We start from the raw sequence: 26076 nt of genomic DNA on the forward strand, positions 1-26076 counted from the left end.
GGAAGTTCACTTGTGTCCCAGAAGCAAATTTTTTTTTCAAAATAGATGAGTTTTGCTGCTATAAAACTTCATATAAAAACGACTCACACGGTTTGTACTCCCTTGTCTCTCGCTTCTTTGTTCAGCGTAATGTATGCAAAATTTATCCACGTTATTGTGTATAACAGCAGGGTTTGGTTTTTGTTTTCTTTCCAAGTCGTGTTCCATTGTATTGATGTACAAAATTTGTTCATCTATTCTCCTGCTGATGAACATTTGATTTGTTTCCAAATTGAGGCTATTATGAATAAAATTGCTGTGAACATTCTTTTTTTTAAGGTTTGCAGCTATTTTACTTACACAATGAAATAAACACTGACATATGGAAGCATAGTTAACAGTAGTGTAACAACATGCATCTTGGATGATTACATTATTTTAAACATCAAACTACACTTAAAAATTAATGCCGATAAAATTCTTGGTCATAATATTATTAAGAAATACAATATATAAATTGAAAATATGATTGCTTAAAATTTGAAAGTGGAAGTGAACTCAGAAGGATAGTCAGAGTTCAACATAATCTGACAGGGGGGCAGGTGGGAAAAGCTCTGACCCAAATAAATCTTTCAGGTTTACAGAAGGAAAACGAAGCAGAGTTTATCTTCGAGGATGACGGGCAGTTTGCGTCTCCAGGCAGGACGGGTCCCAGGGGCCTTGGGTCCCGCAGCGGAATTATGTCACCAAGCAGGAAGATTTTCCCTGTGAAGCGGCCCCATCTATTTTTTCTGCCTCCAAAATTATCCTTCTGAAGACATCAACAGTAGTTTGATTCTCTTTAGCAGAAGATTCCAAAAAAAGCTGCATTCTAAGATTCTGCTAACACCTTCCCTTCTTCATAACTGATCACCCTTTCCATATGTAGGTCTTTCTTATTCCCAGCCAACATACTAGGTATTTGCACTTTCCCCACCAAGTCCAACAACTTGCCATGGATAACTTTAATCACCTCAAAACTTTTGATCGATGTCACAGAATACACGAGAATATATCCATTAATATCTATGGAGTATGTCTGGGGAAAGATGGAACATTCATCCTGTGGAAGAAAAAGGATTACACTTGGCATAACAAGCAATCTTCACCCAAAGTTCTTCACATAGTTCTTGCCCAGCTGTGTCTTCAAGTTGAAGATGATATTCGTGTCCATTTACTGTGATCAATTTTGTGAAAGTGTTCTCTATGGTTGGGTCGTAGGAGTCAACAAATTAGCCTTCAACAAACTGAATCGTCAATGAGGACTTCCCCACAGACCGGTAGCCCAGGATCGCGATCTCCCACGACTTGGACTGCGGCATCTTGGCAGCCTCCTCAGCCCCAGGCCAACCACATGAACTGCTGGGGCAGCGACTCCTGTATTGCGATCCGTGGCGGCCGCGCCAGGGCAGAGCGGCATCCAGGGGCAGAGCGGCATCCAGGGGCAGGGCCGCTGTGAACATTCTTGTATAAGCATTTTTGTGGACATGCTTCCATTCTCTTGGTTAATTACCTAGGCATAGAATTCACAGCTCATAGACAAGTGTGTGTTTAACTTTCTAAGAATCATTTGTAACTGTTCTGTCTTCCTTATGAGCTAAAACTCTTATTATTTTGACATGTCCCTTTTTATTTCTGGTAATACTCTTTGTCTTAATGTCTATTTGTCTGATTTTAATTTATCCACTCCAACTTTCTTATGTCTTTATTCATCTTGTTACTTTCAATCTGAGTCTTTACATTTAACGTGTGTCTCTTGCAGATAGAATATATGTAGGCCTTAATTTTATCCAGTCTGATCACATGGTTTTTAGTTGGAGTGTTAGTCTGTTAACTTTTGATGTACAAATGGAAATGACTAGAATTAGGTGTTCAATTGCTATTTGTTTTTTATTTGTCCATCTGTTTTTTGTTCCTTATTTCTTCCATTCTTATTTCCTTGGGTTAATCAAATTTTTATCTTATTAGTAGTAGTAACTAGAGGCCCGGTGCACAAAATTCATGCACAGGTGGGGTCCCTAGGCCTGGCCGGTGATCAGGGCCTATTGGGGCTATCTCACCCAGTGCCGATTGGGGCCAGGCTAGCTGCCAGCCAGGGCCTGCTGCCTGCTGGCCAAGGTCTGCCGGCTGCTGACCAGGGCCGCCGGACGGGGCCTGCTGGCTGACAGACAGGGCCTGCCGGTTGGCTGGCTGTGGGAGGTTGGCTATGGGAGTGCACTGTCCACCAAGGGGCAGCTCCTGTGTTGAGTGTCTGCCCCCTGGTGATCAGTCGTTCCAGTCGTTCGGTCATAATGGTCGCTTAGGCATATATATATATATATATATATATATATATATATATATATATATATATATATATCCTAGAGGCCCAGTGTACGAATTCGTGCATGGGTGGGGTCCAGCCAGCCCGGCCCCAATCGGGGCAGATCAGGGCTGGGCCTATCGGGAAGAGGAGATGGCGGGTGATTGGCTGGCGGGCCCTGCCCCCAAATGGGGTTAGGAGGCTGATTGGGGGTTGGGCCAGCCATGGGGAGGGGGTTGTGGGTGGGTGGTGGGCCAGCCATCCCAGCCCCCGAATGGGGTAGGGGTGCCAATTGGGGGGCCAGAAGCCTGGGGGAGAGGCCATGGGTGGTTGGCCAGCCGGCCCTACCCCTGATGGGGTTGGGGGGAAGATCTGGGGTGGGGCCAGGTGGGGGGAGGGACTGCAGAAGGTTGGCAGGCCAGCCCCACCCCCTATTGGGGTAGGGGGGTGTGATCATGGGTGGAGCAGCCAGGGGGAAGGGGCTGCAGGCCTATTGTGGTGGGGTGGGCTGATCAAGGACGGGGCTGGCCTGGGGAAAGGGAGGGCACGTTTGGCCATAGGCCTGCTCTTGATGGTGGTGGGAGAGTCCGATCAGGGGCAAGCAGGCAGGGGTAGGGGCCGCAAGGTTGGCCAGCCGGCCCCACCCCCTGATCGGGCCAGTTCGCTGGCCACAGTGGGCATTATAGCGATCAGTCGTTATGGTCATTATGGCTGTTACGGTCGCTGGCTTTTTATATATATATAGATATAGATTATTTTACTATTCAAGTTTAAGACTTCTGTTGGCATGTCTAATTCTGTCATGGCATCTGCTTCATGCAGGACTTAAGCTGATGTAGTCTTTTATATGTACCATGCTTTTACTATTTCTGGTGCTCTTCTTTTCTGTATATTGGAAATTCCAACAGACTTGCCCAACCCCAGACCTACTGGATGAAATACACTTTTAAGAAGATCCCTGCGTGATTTTGCATACACATTATTTTTGAGAAGCACAGTTCTAGCCATTGTCATACTACTTATCACACTATCGTGGTGTTTTCCTTTTTCCTTTTCTAGGATGTGCACTATAATTGTCTTTTATACTTCTATCCCTTAAAACTACACAGTACTTGGTACAGAGTAAATGCTCAATAAATTCTTATAGAATGAATAAAATGGGGAGAACACACCTACTAAGCAGTTGTTTGCCTTTGGTGAAAGCTGCACCTGAGGTTGGCAAGTTGTATTTCATTCCTAGGTTTCCATTAACTATCACCCACTCGCCAGTAATAGGAACCACTCCACATTAGGTCCACCAACACTATCTGTCACCTCATAACCACATAGCCAAAGCTTTTTCATCTTTTAATGGTTGCTAGAAGGAGATCTGAAATTTATCAGGAATAGATTGAGAAAGGGGAGAAGAAGGATGGCAAAGGAAAAAAGAAAAGAGAGAAAGGTATATAAGAGAAGAAAGGAAATTTCCCATCAGCATTGGGCCCAAGGACAGAGAAGAGAAAGAACATTTTAGGGTCCCATCTAGTGCTTAATGTTTGATAAGGGTCTACTGATCTGCATCGTTGCTCACAATGCCCTCTTGACCTGGACTGTCACCTTGTCTGATCTCCTTCTATAAAAAGTCTACCAATCCTTCAAGGCTCTTCCAAAATTCCCCTCTACCTTTCAAGCTTTCTTTTATTGTCTCCAATGGATGCCTTATTCTCCATAGAATCCTCTTCTGTGACTTGGCCCTGGCCAGGTAGCTCCACTGTTTAGAGCATCATCCCAATAAACCAAGGTTGTGAGTTCGAACCTGGGTCAAGGCACATACAAGAATCAACCAATGGATGCATAAATAAGTGGAACAACAAATCAATGTTTCTCTCTCACACACACACCAATAATTTAAAAAAAAAAAAAAAGGAATCCTGGTCTGGGAATATCTTCAAGTCTGTTTGTGTGCTTGTCTTCCCTTATTCAACTGCAAATGTCATTGACCATTTTGTCCCTCTCAGTCTCCTAGAGCACAGCCCAATGAAGATCAACTTACAAGGCATCTATTGGTCATAAAAAGTAAAAAGATTTCAGTTAATTTGCACTGAATTGATTTGGACCTAACCTGGAAATAGAGTGACCCCCTTCTCCAAAAATTACCCCTCACACTCTGTTTTAAAACTTTGAAGATTTTCTTTGGCCCTGTAGATCTGCTTCCTTCTTCTGTCTGATAATATCGACTGGACCACAGGTTGGTCCCAAGGAAAGGATTGCTGTATTGTCGGATAAGACTGTGTTTAGCTTTGTAAGAAACTGCCACCACTGTCTTCTGAAGTGGGTGCTATCCTGTTTTGCTTTCCCACTAGAATGAATGAGAGTTCCTGTTGCTCTACATCCTTGCCAACATGTACTATTGTCAGTGTTTTGGACTTTAGCCATTCTAATAAGTGTCGATGGGTATCTCATTGTTGTTTTAATTTGCAGTTCCCTAATGACACATGATGGTGAGCATCTTTTCATATGCTTATTTGCCATCTGTATATCTCTTTGGTGAAGTGTCTGTTCAGATATATTTTGTCCATTTTTAATTGGTTTGCTTGTTTTCTTATTGTTGAGTTTTGAGTTCTTTGTATATTTTGGATACAAGTCCACAGGATATGTGTTTTGCAAAGATTTTCTCTAAGTCTGTGTCTTGTCTTTTCATTCTCCTAACAATGGATTGTGCTTTTGGTGTTGTATCAAAGGTCACTGACAAACCCAAGCTTGCCTGGATTTTCTCTTGCGGTATCTTCTAGAAATTTTATATTTTACATTTAGGGATATAATCCATTCTGAGTTAATTTTATAAAAGGTGTAATGTCTGGGTCTAGATTTATTTATTTTATCCTCACCTGAAGATATTTTTTCCATTGATTTTTTTAGAGAGAGTGGAAGGGAGGGAGATGGGGAGGGAGAGAGAGAAATATTGATGTGAGAAAGACACAGCAATTGGTTGCCTCCTGCTTGTGTCCCGACTGGGCCAGGGATAGAACCTGCAACCAATATACATGCCCTTGACAGGAATTGAACCTGCGACCCTTTGGTTCGCGGGCCGATGCTCTTAACCACTGAGCAACCGGCCAGGGCTATATTTAATTTTTTGCATGTGGATACATGCATTTATTGAAAAGATGATCCTTTCTCCATTGAATTAGCTGTGTTCCTTTGTCAACAATCAGTTGACTATATTTGCGTGGGTGTACAGGAGCTCACTTTGGAGATGTACTATGGCTCCTGCAGCAAAGGCATCTGGGAAGTGCTGCATTCTCGGTAAGTGCAAAATTCTCTGTGACTCTGCAACCTCATGCTTGGCTGACTGCCTGGAAAGCTGAAACCAGAATGCTGCCGAAAGGCTAACATCATGCCCTGGGAGGGGGGTTAGCGAATCTATAGAATGTGACAATTACCTGATGTTACCTTTTAACTTAGGAAAGTATTGTTCATTCTGGTAACTTCCCACCTTATGGCTTTGCTAGAAACGCCCTATAAAAAGGGTCTCTAGCCCTAACTGGTTTGGCTCAATGGATAGAGCATTGGCCCCTGGACTGAAGGGTCCCCGGTTTGATTCCGGTCAAGGGCGTGTACCTTGGTTGCAGGCTCAGTCACAGGCCTAGGTCGGGGCACATGTGGGAGGCAACCAATCCAGGTGTCTCTCTCACATGGATGTTTCTGTCTGTCTGTCTCTCCCCCTCACTTCCCCTCTCTCTGAAAAATCCATGGAAAATATCCTCAGGTGAGGATTAACAACAACAACAAAAAGGGACTCTGTCTTGGGAGTGGGTGGATTTTTCTGGCCCCCCACCCCTGGGACAGCTGCTTTTCCCATGTATGGAAGTTTCTCCTATTAAAGCTCTTGTGAATTTGGATAAGGCTGCATGTCAGTTCTTCAGAATTGATCCTGACTTTAGACTTTGAGGCTTTCCCCCAACAGTGGGTTTATTGCTGCGCTCTGTATTCTGTTCCTGACCTGTTACCTATTGTTTAACCGGTACTACCGGCCTGGTGACTGTAATCTTGCATTCAGTCTTGAAGTTGGGTTCCGTAAGTCTTCTAACTCTTCTCCTTTAGTGTTGTGTTGGCTATTCTGGGTCTTTTGCCATCCCATATAAATGTTAGAATCCGTTTATTTATATCTAAAAAATAATTACTGAAAAAATAAAATAAATAAAATAAAAAATAATTACTGAAAAAATAAAGTAAATAAAAAATAATTACTGACATTTTGAATGGGTTTGTGTTGAATTTATATGTCAAATTGTAAAGAATGTACATCTTAACTATGTGAAGTCTTCCTATTCATAAATATGGAATACCTCTTCATTTATTTAGCTTTGCTTTCTTTCATCAGGGTTTTGTAGCTTTCCTTGCACAGGTCCTATACATATTTTGATAGATTTATACCTAAGTATTTAAATTTTTATATTGATGTAAATGGTGGTGGTTTTCTAATTTCAAATTCCAAATTTTCATTTTTATTATATAAGAAATTGACTTGTGAATCATGTTGTATCCTGCAACCTTGCTATAATTGCTTATTAGTTTCAAGGTTTTTATTAATCCATTCTTGGAATTTTTTTTACATAGACAATCATGTCATCTATAAACAAAGATAGTTTTATTTCTTTCTTCCTAAATCTGTATGCCTTCTATTTTCTTGTCTTGTCTTATTACACTAACTAGTACTTCCAGGATAAAATGAAGACATTCCATATACATATTTCTACTTCTCACTTCTCCTGGAAAAAACAGAGCACTGGGCAAGCAGCCTGTCTTGGCAGCCTTTGTCTGGAGTTAATGAATGGTGCTTTTCCAGATAGAGCGTGTGCTTCCACATGCTCCCTACAGTTCTTACCACTTCCTGCAAACAACACTCTGTTTCTTTGTGAGAAATGGCAATCAAGAGAGGGTCAAAATTTCTATTTAAGTAAAAAACATGGTCAAGGGATACCAAGATCTTCACAAAAAAAAAAGAGAAAAATCTCCACAGACATGTGATTTGGAAAAAAGCCAAAGCCTCTTTAAATAGCTCTCCATTTACGTAATTGGGAATTTTAAGATTTCCAAATATCTCCTTGTGAGATATTTGTCTACTAAACAGCCCCCCCCCCTCACACCACCTCACTCACAGCTGCCCCATCCTCCTCCTTAGGTCTTAACATTCAGCTCTTACGCCCTCTCGCCTCCGTCTCCAAAGCCAGTTCTCACCCTTGAGCTTGATCTACTCCTTTCTCCTTCCCTGTATCATTGACATTTTATGTTGCTCTTCCTGCCTCTGCCATTATTCTTTCAGGGAACAGATCAGTGTATAGGAGTCCAGCAATGTGGACCCATGTTATTAGTGCTCTCAATTCACAGTGATTGCCCTAGGTACTTCTTATATGCTTTGGTTCAGCTGTTTTATGGGTCAAAAGGTTGTACTAGGCCAGTGGTCAGCAAACTCATTAGTCAACAGAGCCAAATATCAACAGTACAATGATTGAAATTTCTTTTGAGAGCCAAATTTTTTAAACTTAATCTTCTTCTAATACCACTTCTTCAAAATAGACTCGCCCAGGCCATGGTATTTTGTGGAAGAGCCACACTCAAGGGGCCAAAGAGCCGCATGTGGCTCACGAGCTGCAGTTTGCCGACTACGGTACTAGGCTAACTTAAGACGTTATCACCATGATCACACTATTTCTATGAACGTGTGTTGGAATTCCAAACAAAAAATTTAAGACGGAAAACAACGTGTCACTAAGCTGAGGTCACCTGCAGCCCAGTAAGGGTAGGAAGACCATCCTGACAGACCCCAGCTGCTTCAGTGTTTTGTGCCCTGTAGGCCAAAGCTGGAATTTGCGTGTGAAAACAACGTGTCACTAAGCTGAGGTCACCTGCAGCCCAGTAAGGGCAGGAAGACCATCCTGACAGACCCCAGCTGCTTCAGTGTTTTGTGCCCTGTAGGCCAAAGCTGGAATTTGCGTGTGGAGCTACATACGTCACTGTGCGTGTGCGTGCGTGCGTGTGTGTGTGTGCGTGTGTGTGTGCGCGCGCGCGTGTGCACCATGCATGCACATGGTGGGGTGGCAGGGAAGGAGGGAAGAAAGGATCATCATAGTTCACCCAGTGTTCAGATTCAAGCATTTGACTTTTCATAACTTTGGACCTTGTAGACTTTAGGTGTTGCGTTTCCTTTCTCTTTAGTTATTGGGTGTCATCAGCTGTAGACAGGCAACCAGCTAAAGAATAGCCTTTGAATTTCAAAAGAAATTTACCTAGTTCATAGGACAACAAATCCAGGAATGAGCAGACTTCTTGAATCTCTAAGCCAATTAGGAAGCTTTATTTATTTTTAAAATATCTTTTTTATTGATTTCAGAGAGGAAGGGAAAGGGAGAGAGAGATAGAAACATCAATGATGAGAGAGAATCATTGATCAGCTGCCTCCTGCATGCCCCACACTGGGGATGGAGCCTGCAACCTGGGCAAGTTCCTTGACCAGGAATCGAACCATGACCTCCTGATTCGTAGTTTGACGCTCAACCACTTAGCCATGCCAGCAGGCAATATAGGGAGCTTTAAAAAACCTACCAATGTCTGGCCCTACCTCAGACTAGTTGAATCAGATTCCCCACGGTGAGGCCCAGGAAATCAGTGTGCATGGGTATGTATACACACTTGCACACAATCCCCCAGGTGATTCTCATGTGCAAATCGGGTTGAAAAGCGCTGCTCTAAGGGTGTGACACTCATGCATGTACTTCTTCGAATGCGATGCTAAGACCTAACAGGAGCAAGGATCCTGTACCAGTTCTACAGAGGAGGCTGTTTATAGACACTTTTTGGTGACATAACAGACACCTGATACTTTAGAAGGGAACTGGATCTCCTTTTTAATAAACAATGTTCTCTTTTTCAAGGGAAGAGGAGGAGGTAGAATTAAAATCTAGTAGATAATTGAAGCAAATAACTCCAGGCACAAATAACAAAAAGTTCTTCCGCATATTCATTACATAAAGGCAACTGCTGCTTATAGAAGAAACATAATTTGTACTGAATCTTCCTTTTTTTAAGAGTTATCTATAAAATTTTAAATTCACTTGTAGTTGCTGAGACACTTAAAAAAATCCAAGGATATATTTAGAGAGAGGAATGGAGAGAGGGAGGGGAGAGAGAGAGAGGGAGAGGGAGGGAGAGAAAGAGAGATAGTGATGTGAGAGAGAAACTTCAATCAGTTGCCTCCCATTTGCACCCTGATGGGGGACTGAACCCACAACCCAGGAATATGCCCTTACTGGAAATCAAACCCGCAACTTTTTGGTGTATGGGATGACACTCCAACCAACTGAGCCACCTGGCCAGGGCTTCATTTCTTCTTTTTAAGAGAACACCTACTTCCCCTGTCTCTGTCCCCCCTCCACACACACACTCCAATATGCTTTTCTTTTATTCCTTTTGTTACAAGTTGAGAGCAGGAGGAGAGGAAGATCTTTAGTGTTTATTTGAAAGGTAACATGTAAACTCTCACCAAAACAGGAAGTTGAGTAAGGGGTTAGCAGGGAAGGAATATAAACATTAGTATCTGGCATACCTGGGAATCAAGCCACCAGGAAAGTGTAATTTGTGGAATAAACCAAGAACCAATACCGGAGGTCTTAAATAATCAAAACTAAAGGCTGTAACAGTTATTGTTTCAAGAAAATTAGTGAGGAAAACTGATCTGCTTTAGAAGCTAAGCTGGTGTTCTTGTGGGGCTGGAGAATGTGCTCCACAGCTATAAGGCTGAGATAGCTGGTTGGATGTGCTGATTCATTTTACCTGAATCCACAGGTAGGGGCCTTGGAGTTCATGGCTCTGCAGTAAGGAGAAGGTGAGGAGGCAAAAAGCCGAGGCGGGGGAATAAATGGGAAATGGTGAGGTGTAGAACACAGTAGGGAGTGAGGATGGAGGTGTGATAAAGGTGCACATTGAAATGCCCATACTCATCCGATCCCGCTTATAATTCACTTATACTCATCCGATCCCATTTACAATTCACTTATACTCATCCGATCCGCTTATAATTCACTATTCTCACTGCACACTGACTCATCTCTGAGCTAGGAAAAACTTGCATGGACTGCAGATGTTTGGCTCTTGAGTTCGAAACGGAAGAGTGTGCTGTCATCACTCACTGGTCACTGAAGAGGACCGGGAACAGAGTGCGGCTGTATTGCATGGTCCGCTGGAGTCACCATCACTCCAGGAAAACAACTCAAGATGCATGCATGCTGGCTGCTGTCATCGCAGCAGAAGACAAATGGCCTTCCAGGGTGTCATTACCACAGCTTCTGTCAGACTTGTTTATAGAGCGTCTGGCTACACTGACAGGCCAGTTTAGTGAGAGTGGAAGAATTCATTTGGCACAGAAAGACAGTTTCGGGGGGGCGGGCATAATGCATTTACATGGGCAGGAAGATCACAAAGCCATTCCAAACACACTTCTCACAGGTTTCCTCCAAAGGCTGAATTTCGGCAGATAGCCGTTTTCCTTTAGCGTGCCTGGATCTCCAGCTGGGAGGAGCGGGAAGGCCCTGGTCCCTATCACATGGCCTAGTATGCCACGCCTGTTTCTTATATACAGGAAATTTAACTTTTTTTTTCAAAACTTAACTTCAGAATTCTGAAAATAAAAATAATATCCTTTATATCCATACACCTGGTAGTAAATATCAGGCACATACACTGTACTGTTATTCTCCTTTATAATACAGCTCCCCATCCTTCCATCCTCTACCCTTCTTTGTCCCTTTTGGCTTCTTACTGGGTTTGGCCAAGGTGGGGGAATAGTAACAAATGAGAGGGTAGGAGGAGAGAAAAATGGGGACATTTGTTTCCTGTGCCACCTTGCCCACAGCCCCTCGGCACTGTGTTGTGTAGACTTACAGAATGCTTCACTCATTGCCATGGCATGCCTCCCAACTCTGCCTCCCATGAAAGAACTCACATGCCAAAGGAGTTGAGGTGATTACTAGTAAGAAGGTCTGGGGAAATGAAGTAACTGCCCACTGCCTCTCAACCAGGAAATCGATTAAAAAATAAAAGCAATCTGTGTGATTCTGAACCCCTACCTGTTTCTACCAAATTAAAACATCTCATCATTGCCATGTTTGATATATCTCAATTTCTTGGCAAAATAAATTTGCTCGGACCTGAATAACACTATAGAGTAGACCACATGAAACTAAGAGACATATTAGAACATTCCACTCAACACCAGAGTACACGTCCTTCTGAAGTGCACATAGAACATACTCTAGGATAGATCACATGTTGGGCCACCAAGCAAGCCTTAACAAATTTAAGAAGATTGAAATTATGTCTAGTGTTTTTTTTCCAATCACAATGGTATAACACTAAAAATCAACAACAGGAGGAAAACTGAAAAATTTATGAACATGTGGAAATTAAACAACACATTCCTGAACAACCAATGAATAAAGATATTTAAAGGAAAACCATGAAGTATCTAGTGACAAATAAAAATGAAAACACAAGATTCCAAAACTTACAGCATGCAGCAAGAGAAGTTCTAAGAGGGAAGGTTATGGCAATAATTGCTTACATTAAAGAAAGAAAGATCTCAAGTAAACAACATAACTTTACATTTCAAGGAATTAGAAAAAGAAGAACAAACTAAGCTCAAAATTAGCAAAAGGAAGAAAATTCTAAAGATTAAAGCAGACGTAAATAAAACAAAGACTAGAAACGCAATAGAAAAAGTCAGTGAAACTAAGAGTTGCTTCTTGGAAAAGATAAACAAAGTTGACAAAACTTTAGCTAGACTAACCAAGAAAAAAAGAGGACTCAAACAAAATTATAAGTAAAAGAGGAGACATTACAACTGATACCCCTAGGAACAATTATATACCAAAACACTGGATAACCTCGAGAAAATGGATAAATTTCTAGAAACATACAACCTACCAAGATTGACTCATGAAGAGACAGAAAATCTGAATAGACCAATAGTGACTAAGGAATTGAAGCAGTAATCAAAACCTCTCAACAAAGAAAAGCCCAGAACCATATGGTTTCACTGGCGAATTCTACCAAGTATTTAAAGAAGAAGGAATACCAACCCATCTCATATTCTTCCAAGTGTTAATGAGCACTCCCATCCTCATTTTATGAGGCAGCATTATCGTGATACCAAAGCCAGATAAGGACACTATAAGGAAAGAAAAGTATAGGCCAATATCCATCATGAATAAAGATTACAACACTGGCCCTAACTGGTTTGGCTCAGTGGATAGAGTGTCAGAAGGGTCCCAGGTTCGATTCCGGTCAAGGGCATGTACCTTGGTTGTGGGCGCATCCCCAGTGGGGGGTGTGCAGGAGGCAGCTGATCGATGTTTCTCTCTCATCGATGTTTCTAATTCTCTATCCCTCTCCCTTCCTCGCTGTAAAAAATCAGTAAGATATATATTTTAAAAAAAGATTACAACACTATTTAGAACTGATGAATGAATTTAGTAGGGTTGCAGGATACAAAATCAACATACAAAAATCAGTTGCATTTCTATACATTAACAATAAAATATCTGAAACAAATAAAGAAAACAATCTCATTCACAAAAGCATCCAAAACAAAACGATAAAATATTGAGGAATAAATGTATATCAAGGAGGTGAAAGATCTGTACACCGAAAACTATAAGACATTGATGAAAAAACTGAAGACACAAATAAATAAAAAGATATCCTGTATTTGAGGAAGAATTAATATTATTAAAATGTCCATACTACCCAAAATCATCTATAGAAGCAATGCAACCCTATCAAAATGCCAATGGCATTTTTTTCACAGAAATGGAAAAACTATCTTAAAATTTTTATGAAACCAAGAAGAACCAAGAAGAACCAAGCTGGAATACCATAGTTCATGATTTTAAATTATACTACGAAGTTATAGTAATTAAAACTGTCTGGTACTGGCACAAAACAAACACATAGACCAATGAAATAGAATCAAGAGTCCAGAAATTAACCCATGCATATACAGCCAACTAATATTTCACAAAGGAGCCAAGAATACTCAGTGGAGAAAAAGATAATCTTTTCAATAAACCGTGCTGGGAAAACTGGATATTTACATACAAAAGAATGAAATTGGACCCCTATCTTACACCACTAGTAAAAAGTAACTCAAAATATCAAAGACTTAAATGTAAGACCCGAAACCTTAAAACTCCTAGAAGAAGACACAGGGAAAAACTCCTGGACATTGCTCTTGGCAATGATTTTTTTTAATATGACACCAAAAGTACAAGCAACAAAAGCAAAAATAAATAAGTGGGACTATATCAAACTAAAAGGCTTCTGCACAGCAAAGTAAACAATGAACAAAATGAAGAAGCAACTTATGGACTAGGAGAAAATATTTAAAAACCACAAAGCACATAAGGGGTTAATACCCAAAATATATAAGGAACACATACAACTCAATAGCAAAACAACCAATAATTTGATTAAAAAACTGGCAGAGGAACTGAATAGACATTTTTCCAAAGAAGACCTATAAATGGCCAACAGGTATATAAAAAGATACTCAACATCACTAATCATCAGAGAAATGCAAATGAAAACCACAGTGAGATATTATCTCATACCTGTTAGAATGGCTGTTATAAAAAAGACAAGAGATAACAAGTTTTAACAAGGATGTGGAGAAAAGGGAACCCTTGTACACTGCTGATAGGAATGTAAATTGGTACAATCATTATGGAAAACAGTATGGCGGTTTCTCAAAAAATTAAAAATAGAACTGCCATATGATCCTGCAGTCCCATTTCCATGTACTGGTATATATCTGAAGTAAATGAAATTACTATCTCAAACGATATCTGCACTTCCATGTTCATTATAGTATTATTTACAACCCTCAATATATGGAAACAACCTAAGTGTCCATCAATGAATGAATGGATAAATAGAATGTTACACACACACAACCTTAAAAAAGAAGGAAACCCTGCCCTTTGTAACAACACGGATGAACCCTGAGGCATTCTGCTAAGGGAAATGAATCAGACAAAGACCAATACTGTATGATTCCACTTATATGTGGAATCTATAACCAGCCAAACTCATAGAAACAGAGAGTAGTATGGTGGTTGCCAAGGAGTAGGGGTGGGGAAATGGGAAGATGTTGGTCAATAGAGACAAACTGCCAGTTATAAGCTGAGTAAGTCTGTGGCTCTAACGCACAGCATGGTGACTATAGTTAACAATACTGTGTTGTATACTTGAAATTTGCTCAGAGGAGATCTTACGTGTTCTCAACACACACACCAGTTAATGTGAGGTGATGAAATCCTCACTCACCTATTGTGGTGATCGTTTTGCAATATACTGTATATGTGCACCAAATCATTGCATTGCACACCTCAGTGTTACCCAATGTTATATGTCAAGTATATCTCAATAAACTTGAAAATATTTGCCTTGCATTGAGCCTTAATTAAGATGGTTTAAAATATTAGCAGACAAGAGTAGTGTTGTGGTAAAAAGGGCTGAGTCGGGGGTGAGGTGTGAGTGCTGTCTGAGAAGCCCTGATGTGTCACCTGAGAGTCCACAGAGGCGCGTGGCAGGCCTGGCTGGGAGCCCCACCCTGCAGTCCCATCGCCATTGCCCATTTGCATCCTTAATCCTTCTCCTTCACAGACTGAATCCCAGGCCCATGCACCCTGCCCTGAACGGCCATGTGCTTCAAGGAAAGACCCCACAGAATGACTCTTAATTAGCTCAGCCAGTCTTTTTGCCTAGGGCTCACCTTGCCAAAAGATAGCTCTGGGCAATGGCGTGGCAGTGCAATGCAATTGTTGCTGAAAATATGTGAGGGAGACTTGCAAGAGGCACTTCTGGGAAGGGATTCCTTGCTCTCAAGAAGTTGCATCAGGGAGGTGCAACTTTTTTTCTGTCTTGAATGTCATTGCCTGCAAGGATGCCTAAAACTGCAGAAGTCATGAGGAGGGCCCTCCTAAGGGGCCGGTGGGAGGATGAGAGGGGGAAATGGAAAGACCTGGGTCCTTGCCATAGGTCTGGGGCGCTGACTGGAAGAACCTGGCACTGCCCAATCTCGCCTGCCTTCTTATTATAACACATATTCCGTAGAGTGCAGACTCCATCTGCTAAGTCTTGTTTCTTGAGGCCCAAAGTACAACGGGGACAGATATGTACAGATTGTGGTTCTAGCATTAACTTCTAATACCTAAGGACATTTTCCAAAGGAAATAATTCTGTCCTGCTCCCCTGTGAATCCTCTTATTCCACTGTCTTTGTCAAACCCCTATGTAGTTCTTTTTAAATGGTCGCCCTCATTACATGAGGTCAAGCATCATATAAAAGAACTCCAGAAATTTAGGACTCACATCTTTGTTCTGAGTCTGCAGCCTTGACCCTCCCCTGCTCTCTATCCTCCCAGCTTTAGACTTCTTTTTCCACCCGCCAGTATTCAACGCCCCTCTTCCTCAGGCCTGACCTTGGGTACTGCCTTGTCCATAAGAGTTTAGAGTTCCCACTGGTTAAGCTTCGGGGTCTCCCCGCGACCACACGGGCCCAGCAGGACTTGGGTAAGGTCCCTGCCATCTCCCCTCCCATCTCATACCTCGCTGGGGCCATCTCAGAAGTTCTGCTTCTTGTCCTTTTCGGTTTGAGGTTCTCTTCTGGGTTCTCCTGCAGCCGTGTCTGCTCACTCAGACCAGAGGTGTTTATGCCGTGGTTGCAACTCCTCAGTCTCTCGTCTGAACTGGCTCAGAGTTCTCCCGTGAGGTCCCGGGTAGCCTTCCACTCTGTTTCCACGGAGGACTGCTCCTCTTGGGTGTGCACCCCGTGGGAAAGCCTCCTGCAGCTGCGGCCCGGGCAGGGTTCTGCACGGTGGGCCCTGCCGGCCTCCCACAGGCAGGAATGGAAACTTTGGTATCTCTTCCTGGTGCGGTGGCTGTTTTAGGTGGAAGCGGAAGCACGTTCAGGTTGGACACGATCCTCCGTTGTGCTCCAGACACTCTCCTCACCCCCAGGTTTAGCAATCAGGGCTTTTTCTGTTTCCTGTTTCAGGCCCACAGTCTGAAAGCGACATTAGGAGCTGAGAGGTATGCGAAAATGTACAAAAAGGCTGTCTGCGCTTGTTTTCGTAGGAGTGCCTGCCTGCCTGCCTCGCAGGTCCAATCCAGATCTTAAATTCCATGCTGCCAAATAAGATAGTAAAAATGCAACTTTTGGATTGCTAACAGATTCTTGGACTGAAGCGCGAGCCGCCCCCAACGTGCTGGATTGAATAACAATGCAGAGAACAATGATATAACATATGCAACGCATTGCCTTTGCTTTTTAAAAACTCATTTTATAAAATCCCTTAATTGAATCGGGCTTGAACTTCCTGTGGCATCAAACCAAGGAGAATTACACCGATGCTAAAAATGTAAATGTATCCCAGATACTGCTAAATGATGCGTGCGCGGGAATGTTAGCCTGAAGTCTCGCATGCTCACACTGCGGTGACAAAGCAGAACCCGGAGATCAGGCATTTGAGATAAACATTTATGGGAATACTTTTAATTCCATGCTTTCTTAGGATTGTGAAACTGGTTTTGACCTTGGAATCCTAGAATGTCAGACCTGGGGCGACCTCTGAGAGATCAGCGGTTCATTCTCCAGATGGTGAGACAGGTGCCTGGAGGGGGTAAGGAGACGCACTCAAGGGCACTCGATGAGCCAACTGAGCCAGGCCGGGTTCCGTTCAGCACATCTGTCCGAAGCTTCCACCTCGTGTCTGGGCATGGTGGTCAGAGTCAAGTAGAAACAACCGTGGCTTCCCACGTGTGTGGATGTCCGGATCAAGCCTGTTTCACTTCCCTCTTCATTCTGAATAGATGCCTTGAGAAATAGGAAACTTTGTGGTTAGCAGCACATGCCTAAGAAACTAGAAAAAAAAGGGGGGGCCCTACCTCTCTGGCTCCCTAGTGTTGGGGCCCTACTCCCCAAGCAGAGGGCCAATGAGCTCTGCCCCTCGAGCTTCTTCGTCCCTGTGCCTCTTACTCTGCCTCAGATGCTCATCTATTATTATTCAATCATAGCACAGCCAGGGGTAGCCATAGCCTGGGGGCATTTCAGGTCATCAGTCTCCCTGTTTGGTGGCAGATTAGGGGGTATTGTCTGCAGGGGTCCTCAAACTTTTTAAACAGGGGGCCAGTTCACTGTCCCTCAGACCGTTGGAGGGCCGGACTATACTTTAAAAAAAAAACTATGAACAAATTCCTATGTGCACTGCGGGCCCGGGACAAGTCGGCTGCTAAGCAGGACAGGCGGCGGCACCCGGCGGGCCCGATAAATGTCCTCGGCGGGCCGCATGTGGCCCGCGGGCCGTAGTTTGAGGACCCCTGATAGAGAACGCATGTACCAAACACTTCTTTTCCTTTCCTTTCCTTGCCTTTTCTTTTTCTTTTTTTTTTTTTTTAAGGTTGGAGTCAGCAACCGAGGAGGAAAATTGTGCAGTGCAATGCAGCCATCAGTGTGACGATTCTGGCTGTGATGCTGGAGGCTGGTACCTCCTTCCTGGTGCTGTTGCCAGGAAGACTTGTCACTGACACACATTTGCTCCCTGAGAAGTGAACTCTTCCCCCTCCCGACTTCATTACGCCTGCTGCGGAGCCACGCCAGACACTGGCGTTCTTGCGCCCAAAATGTCAGGCCGGCCTGGGGATGCGAGCGATGCGATAAATCTGGAGAGCATCATCGGATCGCCGGATGCGGAATCTGTTTGCACACACAGGCTGCAGCAGGTACGGCCACCGGCCCTCCAACCCTGTGAGGGCTCCACTGAGGAGGAGGCTAAAGGACCCAGCCTCCAGACCCTGGAAAGGTGGGCGAGGAAGTCAGGAGCTGACGCAAAGAAGCGCCTACAGCTGTTGACATACCTCCCACGTACCAGACAGGAGACTCAAGTGGAGCTTCAGAGAAGTGGGGAGAAGCTGGGGAAGGGAGTCCCGGAGGGGCCTCGATATGAGCAGATATTCAGTGCACAGACCTGTGAAGTCCCTGAGTTTGGACATCAGAGGGAAGGTTGGTTTCAGCGTCACTGGGAACCCGGTCAAGATGGAAAATCAAATATATAGAACCTGCCTGGTTGGCAGGTTCCTTAAAGAATATGCTGGGAAAAGCCAACCAACTCAGTCCTTTCTTCAGTGAATGAAGAAAAGTGCCTCCCGGAGCCACTTAATCACTCCAAGGCCCAGAAACAAAGGGCCAGTCCACTGAGCTCAGTTCAGGCCATTGGATCCCAGGGTTTCTTGACCGGGACCCGGGACATCTGCTGATACCAATGACAGGTCTCTGGGTTGGACATGCCTAGATTCCTAGCTCAAAAGTCGTTTTAGAATCGTATGAAGTCATTATGCCATACATCTAAAGCTTACACAGTGCTATGTCAATATCTCTCAACAAAGCTGGGAACAATAAAGACTCGGATGATGGTGAGGAGGGTTCATACCTCAGATTCCTAACCCTCGATGGTTCCTTGCCAGGGTCAGGTCCTGCTGCCTCAGTGTGACTTTGGACTAAAATCAGGTCAGATTCCTTGGGGCTTTGGGCCTGGGTGCAGGTGAACAACTAGGAGTGGGCAGGAGACAGAGTGGGATGAGGTGGGAGGTGCCACCGGAGCAGCCCTGAATATAAATTAAAGGGAATTAAGCGCAATTAACGGACCACCCAAAAGTGTCCAAGAGTTACATCCGGAGGAGCCATGAACAGGCCCATGAACAGACTCACAGGTGGTAGGCCCAGGGCTCCACAGCAGAAGAGTAAGCCCAGGTGTTCAGGTGAGTGAGACCATCCACAATGTGCCCTGATGTGAGATGTTGAGACACTAATTGTAGTTTATCTTTTGTGCTACTCTGGTTTATCAGCCAAAACAAAGGAAAGATAATTTCCCCTTTCCCTTCCAGGAAAGACAGCCAGGGCCTGTGTTCCCAGACCTGGGTGCCCTGACCCCAGGCAGGGAATTTCCAGCTCTGTGTGAGTCAGGCCCACCTGGGGGAATTCGGGAGCCTTCCAAAAAGGCAAGAGGGTAGAGGTTTCTGTGTTCTGTGGGTTAGAGTGTCAGGGAGGTGGCTGAATCCTGGGAATTTGGTAAACAAGAGGGGCGGCTTTGTGGGATTCTCCACGTAGCCTGTCCCTGCACCTTGTGCCCCAGCCATGGCCAGGTGAGAGATGGCTGTGGATGCTCATGGGTAATTGACACCGTTGTGGCCTTGGGAGCAGGGTCCAGGACCCCTTTAGGGAGGTGGAGATGAGGACCACCTTTGTGGTTGCCTGGAATAAAAGTGCCCAGTAGGAGGCAGGGGCCAGCGCATGGTGGAGGCTTCCAAGAGCAGAAATAGCTGCAGTGACAGGAGCGACACACCTTGACTATGTGTGAAAAGCAAAATGGGGGGCGGGCGGGGGAAAGCAACCTAGTTCAGTATCTGGTAAAAACTGTAGTCTTACTTCCCCACTCTGACTGACGTGGGTGGAGCCACAGCTGACTTGGGTGGAGCTTCAGAGCATGCCCCCAAGGCCCCACCAAGACTGACGTGGGCGGAGCTGCGGGGACCCTCAGGGGCCGCCACAGGAGATGTATAGGTCAGAGCCTCCCCACTCAGTTCAGGCTTTGGACCGGGAATTCCCCTGGACTAGCAGATCTGCGAAATAAAGGTTAAACTTGCCTCCCTCCGAGTGCTGGCTGATCGGTCTCCCCTGCATTCTGCCACAACATGTGAATGCGTTGACGTTGACAATCTTCCAGATCCAAGACTTAAACTTCTACATGCCCTCGGTCGCCTTTTCTCAGCAAGCTGATCTCCCCACATCCCACGACCAGAGTGACTGACACAGCACCCACGGATTTCCAGTTCCCAAGCACACTCTGTTCTCCCCTCCACCAAGGCAGGGTGATGGTTGCACAGCTGTGCACCACTTGCACGCCATTCTCTCACGGCAAAGCCACGCGTGTGGGAATTGGGGGAAGACGTGTGCTGCAGATTGGCTAAGTCCCAGAGGCCAACAGAAAACATGACATAGCTTCAGGATTTACGGAAAAAGGCTCCTATGCCTTTTCAGTGTTAGAGGACAAAAGCAACAGCTGCACACAATCAGGCACCAACAAGCAGGGAGCCACCTCCCTTTGGGCGCAGGAGGCCCTGGCACGCTCTGTGTTTCTCTAGAACCCACCCCCGAGCCAGCCGAGGTCTCAGCTCCGGCCCCGACACATGGCTGGCTTTGACTTAGCTTCCGGAGCTCAGCCCACTTCTGGGTCACCTCCCAGGTAAACACAGCACTGCCACGTCCAGGCCTGGGCTTGCCTCCCCGCTGGCCTTCAGCCAGACAGGTTCAGAGTCCCATTAAGCCCGATGACTGGGCAGAAGCCTCAGGGGCCGGCTCTGGTGGGCCAACTGGCTTCCTCGCTGTCTAATGTGTCCCCCACTCTCACAACTTCGACCATTAGTAAACTCCGACATGTTCCTCAAGGTCCAATTTAAATACCACTTTTCTGGGAAGCCTCCTGAACTGCCCAGAATTCACTGCTTGTATCTGGACACTTGGCCCGCTGTTTCATCTCCCTGTGGTCCGCTTACCTGTCTTTCTCACTTATTACATAGCAAATCCTGGGGGAAGAGAAGCCATATTATTAATCCCTGAGCCTTGTATAATATGGGTAAAATAAGTATTTTTCCTTATGTCACTTACAAATTTATTTTACAAGGAATACCGTATAAAGCCCAAACGAGGGAAATATCTGGTATTCAAAAGAGATTATAGCTCTCCAAGTCAAAAATTCTCATAAAATTGACTATGGAAAGATAAATTTATTTTAAGAGACTTATGGTGAAATATACATAACAAAATTTACCATTTTAACCATTTTAAGTGTACAGTTCAGTGGAATTAAGTCATATACATTGTTGTACAATTATCATCAACACCCACCATCCATCTCCAGAGTGGTCTCACCTTTCCCAGTTCAAACTCTAGACCCATTAACTCTCCATGTTCCCCTCGTCAAGCCCTGGCCACCGTCATTCCACTTTCTGTCCCTACGTATTTGACCACTCTAAGTATTCACATGAGTGGAATCATACAACCTTTTGTCTTTTTGTGACTGGCTTATTTCACTCAGTATAATGTCCTCAAGGTTCATCCATGTGCATGTGTCAGAATTTCTTTCCTGTTAAGTCTGAATACTATTTCATCATATGTATATGCCACATCTTGTTTATCCACTCACCTGTTGATTGACATCTGGGTAGCCCTCCTGTCTTGGTTATTGGGAATAATGCTATGAGCATAGGAATGTACAAATAGCTCTTTGAGACCCTGCTTTCAATTCTTTTGGTTATAAATTGAATTCTATGATAATACTATGTTTAATTTTTGGAGGAACCACTATGCTGTTTTCCACAGTGGCTGCATCATTTTACATTCCCACCAACATGCACAGGGTTCTAATTTCTCTGTATCCTTGCCAACACTTGTTATTTTCTGCTGTGTCTTCTTTTATAATAGCCATGGGTGTGAAGTGGCATCTCATTGTAGTTTGATTTACATTTCCCTAATGTTCAATAAAATTAAGCAAAAAAACATTTTTCTTTACTATGGTTTTTACAGATTATTGAAGAAATATATCACATACTATAAAAAATTTAAAAATACAAAAATTAAAGTACAGAAACATACAAGAGAAAAACACCCCATTTGTAATTTGGTTACCTAGAGAAAACACTGTTGACATTTTAGGTAGGAATAGCCTTCTAGTCTTTTATCGATGTAAATATATTTTTATGGCAAAAATTTATTTTCTTATTTAGCAACTCCCTACCCAGCTTTGCCCCAAGAAGAGACCTTTCTTACTCAGTGAATTATTTCCTAAGTTTCCTGAGGAGTATTTGGGGAAAAAACGTTGTTGGTGTTTGGTTTCCTACCAGGCGTTTGTTTGGCAGAGTGGGCATATTACAAAAGGCAAGAGCCGAGCTGCTCGGGCAAGGAGGAGATTTTTGGGGACTGGTGATGGTGGAGGGGAAGCATGTAGCCAGAGAAGAGTAAGAGGAGAGACTGATGACCTGGGAAGAGATATTGGAGGAAAGAGCAGAGGTTCATAGAAGAGTTTGATTACACGTCTGTCTCTATACGAGATCTTCCGTAAAGCCCGCATTGTTTGCCAGTGGGTGATGGAGTGGGTTAAACGGGGTCAGCCTGAGTGAACCAGAGCAAGAACTCAGCCGGAGAAGAGTTCTTGCCCAGGGCTGAAACGAGAGCGACAAAGCTGATGTGTTTCTGGAGATGAGACACCTGGGCTGACACTGCACACTGCTCTGCTGGTGTTTTCTCCTGTAACTTAATAACCTCCTGCAGTTTATTTTAGTTACCAAAAATCCACTTCTTCCTGGGCTCCTTTGCTGTTGGATGTGGCCAGGTGACTGAGTTTAGCCAAGGGAAAGTAGAAATGGTTTGTACCATTTCTAGGACGCGCCTTTTAAGAAGCAGGGGTGTCCCCTTCATCTTCCTTTCCCTTCTGCCAGCTTGATGAGGAGGATGACAAGGTCTAGGGCAGGGGTGGACAAACTTTTTGACTCGAGGGCCACAATGGGTTCTTAAACTGGACCGGAGGGCCGGAACAAAAGCATGGATGGAGTGTTTGTGTGAACTAACATAAATTCAAAGTAAAGGAGTGGAGGGGAGAGCAAGAGAACCGGATAGAACAGCCAGATCCGGCCCGCGGGTCATAGTTTGCCCACAGCTGGGGGCGGGGGGGTGGGCCAAAGGGCGAGGAGCCGGGCTTCCTGGGAAGCCAAACGAACCATGTGGAAGAGCCAAGTGCTGACTAGGAACCCCTGCTTCAGACTGTTATGCAAGCGAAAAGTCCATTTTTATGTGTAACAGCCTAACCCAGTGGTCGGCAAACCGCGGCTCGTGAGCTACATGAGACTCTTTGGCCCCTTGAGCGTGGCTCTTCCACAAAATACCACGGCCTGGGCAAGTCTATTTTGAAGAAGTGGCGTTAGAAGAAGTTTAAGTTTAAAAAATTTGGCTCTCAAAAGAAATTTAAATCGTTGTACTGTTGATATTTGGCTCTGTTGACTAATGAGTTTGCCGACCACTGGCCTAACCTGTCCCAGCTAATACACCATCAAAGGGTGCAAGTTAATGACCCAATATGCTACTATTAGAATGGACAAACTGCATTTTGGGGCATAGTATTGCTTTTGAGTTCAACTGCTCAGTAGTTGGGTGTACTGGGGTTGAAAGTAACAAAGAAACCTAATTGAAACATCATCATCAAGAAGGGATTTATTGGCTAACTGGCAGTCCAGAGCTACAATGGACTGCACTGATTGCTAAAACTATGTGAAGACTCGCTTTCTTTCCACCTCACTTCTCTTTTATACCCAATGTTGGCTGCTTCCCGGGGCTAACATCCTCATGATTGTAGGAGAACTGGCTGCAATCAAGCCTATGCACTGACTTATTCTCAGGAAACAGGAGAGGTTGTCCTTGGCAATCACAAAGCTTTGTGCAGATCAGCTCATCCCTGAACCAAATCCTGTGATCATAACTGAATTGCCAATGTCCTAGACCAGTGGTCGGCAAACTGCGGCTCGCGAGCCACATGAGGCTCGCGAGCCGCGGTTTGCCGCTCTGTTGACTAATGAGTTTGCCGACCACTGGGATAGGGGCTCAATCACAAGGAACAACAACAGCCTGTAATTATTGGAATCGAGAGTCTAGGTCAGTGGTCACCAAACTCATTGGCTCGCGAGCCGCGGTTTGCCGACCACTGTCCTAGACCCATCAGGGCTATCTGCTGGAGCTGAAGGTAGGCTTGGTCCCACCCACACTATATGGCTACGACCAATGATGCGTATTTCTGTATAGGGATGGAGAGACTCAGTTACCCAGATACAGAGAAGAAAGTCACCGGATTCTAACTTTCTCTGAGACAAAGTTCTTTCAGAGATGCTAAATAAAAGTCAAGTAATTTCCTTCTTATATGCATTAAAATACGGCTGTGGGGAAACTATTTTCGGCCAAAAAAGAAGAAGATTGAAATTGTTAAAGAGGTGGAAGATTTAAAGACAAGGACATGGAGCCAACGACCTGGGGAAAATTAAATGACTTGCCAAGTCTGGCTATATCAGAAAGAATATTTTATATGAGGTACTTTCATGATGAGATGGTACAAGGTGGAATAAAAGAGGACAGTGCTGTGTCCAGATGTCATATGTAGGATATTCAAGTTCAAATTTGTTTCTCAGACTGTCCCCTTTCTGCTATTGGAATACCTTGCTCGCTCATCATGAGTGTTAAGCATTCCTGTCAAGGACACTTCAATGTTAAGGTCAGTCTAGATATGCTGATCTCAGCTCTTCCTCCAAACAGTATAAATTCATTTTGCTGGACATCTACCATGAACTAAAAATAAAAAAGAGATAGTTAGCTTTCTTCCCATACTGCATTACTTTACCTCTAAAACAGGAATTAGAAAGGTTTTCCTTGTTGATTCAGAGAGGAATTGGGCTGATGATGTTAATGCACACAAAAATAACTCCTTTCAGCACAGATGCTCTTTGACGGACTTAAAACCCCTGCGTGCAAAATCTACACAAACAAGAGAAATGTGAGGCGATCTGCTATAATAAGATTAAACTCAAGTGGCAAGGCAGGTGTGGAATTTAAAATTAATTCGTAATGCCAACTACAAAATGGGCCAATTTTCCTCCTCCATTGCTCTGCAGGAAAAATAAACATACAAAAACAAACAACAACAACAACAAAAAAAACAGGAGCAAGAGAACCTGTGTGTTTTATTTTTCTGCTCTCTCCTCTCCCCAGTATAAATCTCAGAATCCAGCTCAACTTCCACTTCCTCCATAGAATCTTCCAGAACTACTCCAGCTCCTAGCTCTAGACTTCCTGGAACGTGCTGAAATGGCACGAAAGAATAGGAGTTCAATGCTCAGACTCTGATGTCGGAGCTGCAGTCAGCGAGATCCTCAGTCTGTTAGCTGTATGGCCTGGGGCTCATCCACTCGCCTGCTTCCTCCTCTGTAAAAATGGGACCAAGAGGGTGACAGTGTGAGTGAGATGAGATGATGCATGCAGTGAGATAATGTCTGACGAGAAGCAGGCATTCTTAAGAGTTAGCTATTATTAATATGTAATATAAAGTCCCCCAACTTGGAGTAGCACCACATTGGACTCATAGTATCTGCTCAGCCCATCCCTGTTGCACTGAACTGAAGGGAACTGGAGATGTTTTTCAAAGTGGAGGATGGTTGTGGACCAGGTTGAGGCAGGAAGGCCAGTGACTGCAGGGCCAGGGTCACCCTGTGCTTACGTGGCCTGCAGTGAGCACTCTGTAAACACAGCATGAAACAGCCACAAAACTCCAACCAACTCCAGTGACTAAAAGAAACTCCAGGGCGGCTGCTATCAGAGAAAGAACTCACGCAGGGACTGGGAACGTCAACTCCTGTTCACAAGAGGCTGCTGGTCAGAACTTTCTGAGTGACGGCTGGTCAAGCAGAAATTTGGGTCCTGCTGGAACTCAGAAATGAGCCAAATTCATTTACGAACATTTCATTTGTTAGAGTGTCATGGGGCTGGATGGGAAGAGGCAGTGCTTAACATCCTTAAGAGAACAACAGAGTTTCTATCACCTAAAAAGAGACAGCAAATGAGCCACTTAGAAC

General features: G+C 44.2%; 1 protein-coding gene and 1 pseudogene across 2 annotated transcripts in view; both read right to left on the reverse strand.

Moving 5' to 3' along the window:
* SIPA1L1 (signal induced proliferation associated 1 like 1) overlaps nucleotides 1-26076 on the reverse strand; it is a 438278-nt gene that overhangs the window by 407176 nt on the left and 5026 nt on the right. The window lies entirely within an intron of this gene.
* On the reverse strand, nucleotides 718-1340 carry LOC308255979 (GTP-binding protein Rheb-like; annotated as a pseudogene). The gene is made up of 2 exons: nucleotides 1149-1340; nucleotides 718-1081 (listed from the first exon to the last, which is right to left on the reverse strand). The product of its transcript is annotated as a GTP-binding protein Rheb-like (transcript).

Source organism: Plecotus auritus, assembly GCF_963455305.1.
Source record: "Plecotus auritus genome assembly, chromosome: 1".
Lineage (NCBI taxonomy): Eukaryota > Metazoa > Chordata > Mammalia > Chiroptera > Vespertilionidae > Plecotus > Plecotus auritus.